We start from the raw sequence: 4,505 nt of genomic DNA on the forward strand, positions 1-4,505 counted from the left end.
TCTTCCCATGAAAAGGATTCGGAGGGTAATTCCTCATTAATAAGAAAATCACAATTCTTATTAAGAAGTCCTTGCTAATGAGAGATCTGCCAAACACTAGACTAATTTATATAGCACTTGTTCTCAGCAGTACCTGTACTCTGAATTTCTGATGTCCAGCAATTATCTATCTGAAGCACTAGTACAAATCTTCTTAGGGCATAAACAGGCACACCACCATTTCCACGGACTTCAGGAAACAGAGGACAGCTAAAAAAATCCCGGCTTGGCTTCCCTGCTCCCTTGAAGCTACTCTTTTCTCATTTATTCGTGTCACAGATAGGTAGCTCCTGAAAGCTCCTTCTATTAGAATCTTCCCCAAGAGCAGAAGGATGGCTGGGTGATCTTGCTGCACCTGCTGTGTAGCTGCACCACCTCCATAGGCATAATGCCTCGCACTAAGCAGTCGCATCACAATGGTAACAGTATGTCCCCAGCATTCTCCAGAAAATGAGTAATGAAGCAAGGACCCTCATGACACATCTATGTGGTGCAAGGAACTTGAGCAAACTCAAGATGCTTGATGCTCCCCTGAGCAATAGGTATGCCACTGACATGCAGCAGCAGGGGCTGTTAAGTGACATTCTTTTTCCCCTTCCTTTTCCATGCGAACCTTTAAGACAAATAGCCCTCAGAAGCAGGTCACAAGCATATTATAGATGAGGGAGGCAGAACACAGAGGCAAAATAATTCAGCTCAGTCATACCCACAGTGGCCCTCTCCAGGATTGGCTTCAGCCTCTCCACGTTGCATCTCTTACCTGCAAAGCACTGAGGTGCAGAGCTAGAGTCGTGGCTTAAGCACGGTAACTCAGAACCACACAGCTGCTCGATCACTCCCCGCCCTTCTTCTTCCCCACACTCCCAGAGGGATGGGGAGGAGAATCGAAAGAATGAAACTCTAGCGGGTTGAGATAAGAACAGTCCAGTAACTAAGGTATAACACAAATCACTCCAGCTACCACCAATAATAATAAGGGAAATAACAAGGGAAGAGAATACAACTGCTCACCACCGACCGACCGATACTCAGCCCAACCCAGCACTGATCTGGCCCTTCCGGGTAACTCCCCCCAGTTACATCCTGGGCATGATGTGCTGTGGTATGGAATACCTCTTTGGTCAGTTTGGGTCAGGTGTCCTGTCTCTGCTTCCTCCCAACTTCCCCTCCTCCCTGGCAGAGCATGAGACTCAGAAAGTCCTTGGTCAGACTAAACATTACTGAGAAACAACTAAAACCCTCGGTGTTATCAGCGCTATTCCCAGGCTGAAAGTCAAAATCACAGCACTGCACCAGCTACTAAGAACGAGAAAAATGACTGCTACTGCTGAACCCAGGACAGCCAGCTTAGTGGGTCTGGAAGTAACCAGGTCCATATTCCCCTGACTGTGAGCATCCCTTCAGCCCCAGCACGAGTGACAGGGAAGAGGTGAAGAAGCAGAACAGGGACTTCCAGCCAGAGCTGCAGGAAGTTAAATTCAGCAAGTTACAAGCACTGACAATTTTTAAGTGAGGACTGCGTACAAAAACACCAGGAAAAACTGTCATAAAACTTTTGTCATGAAATGCCCCTTACTCTGCAGTTAATTTGTACTCCAACCAGCCTGGCTGCCATACGGCCTTCAGCAGTGAATTACAGCTTACATAGCATTTTGCTACCAACCAGTCGGTTCCCATGTCCTCCCTGGCTCTACGCTAAGGTCTGTAGCCTGCTCCCTTTTCCTCAGTGGCCCAGCCAGCCAACTAGAGCTGACTGACTGCACTGAATGGAAACGCTGCCCCATGGCAAGGAAAGACTCCCATGTAGTTCAATATATTCTTTGGCAGAAAAATGAGATTAAAAAGCAGGCTAAATTACTATTTGTGTAACTGGAGTATCCTGGTTACAGAGCTTGTAACCGTAACAACCATTTAAACAAAGCTTTAAAGAAAACATTTCCTCATTATTAAAATGTTGATCCTCAATTCTTATTCAGTTTCTTGATCTTCCTCTCGTCTCTGATCTCAGAGCACATCTGCCTCCAAGTCTTATAGAAGATGTAGGAAAGGAAAAGCTGTTCTCAGAACCGTTGAGTAACCTCAACTAGTACTTGTGTCCTGTGCCAATAGAATGATGTTTCCTAAACACACGAATACAAAAAGGATCAGTTTGTCATGTGGGGATTTAGAGGCCTGTGAACATTATACATCAGCTAGCAGGGATGTTTCTTAGAACAAGTCCCAAACAATTAAACTGAGCCTGCTATTAATCACATGCCAAACACAAGGTATTACTTAGGTTGGAGCCAAACTCATTTAAAAGCTCAGGCACTGAAGGAAAGTCAAAAGTATTTGGCAATTTAGTTTATTACTTAAGTCTCCCCAATTTTATGGCTGGATTACCTTCTATCTCCAAAGAATCCATTCCACAGTTACGACTGTTGTGTTAGTAAGAGTCATGCAGGCATCACACAAAGGCAGCATTGATTTGTTATTCTGTAACTGGATAACCAGATTTTTATTTTGAAAAGATCCTGCTGGAGCTTTTTATTTTTTTCAACTGCTTGTTAAATGAGAGTGTAGCCAGGAAAATGGGACACAGCAGCAGTAAGATGGATGTGATCCACGCACATGTTTTTCTCACAAGAAAACAAGTGCACTGCATGTTTAACAAAAGGGAATAGCTTCAGGGTTACATTAGATAATGGAGCCAGATGTAAACTTGAATACACAGCACTCCAAGCAGGTGCCCTCCTAAGAGGAAACCTTTCTTTTCATAGGAGGAAGGAGCAAATTTCTCCTTGGAACATGGCTTGAGAGTTACTCCTCGATGCTGCTATGGCTGAGAGCTATACCAGCTGTAGTTTCTCTGCACATCCCACTGATGTTGGTTGGCCATCCCTGAATGAAAAGCGAATGTGCAGGAAACCCAGTGACTAATACACATATTTAAAGCCAAAAAATTCTAACGTATTAAGTCAGTGACAAAGCACAGCAGCTGCAGCTGTTTTGGAAAGAAAGTTTTGTTTTCTACGGCCACGTTTTACTAACATCAGAATGAACAGAAGCTGTTTCTCAGAATTCTGTCAGAATAGAAATCAAATATGAATATAGCTCTGTGAAACCTGGACATGTATTTTTAGGTGCACGCACCCACACACATATGGCAGCCTGAATAGCTCATTCACTTCCTCTGATACAATCAGGGATGCCTCCAGCAGGAACATGAGCCCAGGCATGCTCCTAACCCAATTTGCCTGTGCCATCCCTACTTTAACTACATACGCGATCATGTAACAGCTTGAAAAGCTTTTTTTTCAGTAACTTTTTCTTTCCTCCACATTCCCAGAATGCTATTCAGCTTCTTTCAGCAACACAGTAATTACCGCAGCAGATCAAACCTGAAGTTCTGCAGTTTAATGCTCACTACCAAAAGTGGTAACAACTGCAGTAATTAAATTTGGGGAACAGTCTTCATTAGTTCTCATTTAGTTTTCCCACACAGGCTTAAACCATGACCTAAGATCCCTTCAGCAAAATATCGATATGGAATCACTTGCAATTACTTGATGGCAACTTATTTGTATTTTCACCTCGTAAACAGATCTTTGCCTTTTAAGAGGCAGCTATCCAGAGTGCTTTTCATAATTAACACAACATACAGTTTTTCAGCTTCAAGGTTATTCAAGCCAGCTACAGAATCTGCTTCCAAAATTAGACCTGAACAGCTAAGGCTGGCTCTTTAGTGTTTCCAGTCCCTAAATCACATTTCTCTCTCAAGCTGTGGCCCTCCTTCCCCTGTGGCAGTATTTGCTTTACCTTTTCTAAGTCCAGATTGCCTTGATCATTTACGTCCTTCCTGAACTTCCCTGTGGTAATATGTCAAGGGCTGAAAACTCATGCTGTAAGCATATGGAGCAAGGTTTGCTAAAATGCATGATTAGATGGTTAGTCAAAATACTGAAAACCTTATGCAGGAAGCAAGGATCTGAGGCTCCTTCCCTTGCAACAGAGTTTCAGAGATGAAGTGTTCAGTTGCAACGTAGAAAACCTTTTGCCTTGTGCTGCCGTATTGTGTTCCCCCCTAGAGAAGCCCTTCTGGTATTTCTCAGGCACAGGAGGGCATATTTCCATTAACAGACTCAACCAGAAGTGAAGGACTCAACACTGTCCTCTATTCATCCCCACAGCCAATGGCCGGTGCAACACACAGGTATTCCTGAATCAGCTCCTAGAGGACACACTACACTACAGGGAGAGCATTTCAATGTCAAGAAAGTGAACAAGATTTCTGTTTTGCAAGGGGACACATCACCTCCCTCTATCCCTTTTAGTACAGTATGATATCAAAGCTTCATTTTAATTGACACTGAAAACCTGTCTTCTCTGTGCCCTTTAATACTTAGGGCAACTAGAGTAAGTTTCTCTATAAAGAGCAGGAGTAATAAATAGTCAAGAGAAGAAGGGGGAAAGAAGAACCCACACTG

At 43.5% G+C, this 4,505-nt stretch overlaps 1 long non-coding RNA gene across 1 annotated transcript; it reads left to right on the top strand.

The window, feature by feature from the left end:
* The first annotated feature begins 411 nt into the window (after positions 1-411).
* Positions 412-2,946, top strand: LOC134161445 (uncharacterized). The gene is made up of 2 exons (XR_009963980.1): positions 412-581; positions 2,799-2,946. It is a non-coding gene; the product is annotated as an uncharacterized LOC134161445 (long non-coding RNA).
* The last annotated feature ends 1,559 nt before the right edge of the window (positions 2,947-4,505 follow it).

The sequence above is a fragment of the Pezoporus occidentalis genome, unplaced genomic scaffold, assembly GCF_034315485.1.
Source record: "Pezoporus occidentalis ecotype Australia unplaced genomic scaffold, CSIRO_AGI_Poc_V1 ctg174, whole genome shotgun sequence".
Taxonomy (NCBI): domain Eukaryota; kingdom Metazoa; phylum Chordata; class Aves; order Psittaciformes; family Psittacidae; genus Pezoporus; species Pezoporus occidentalis.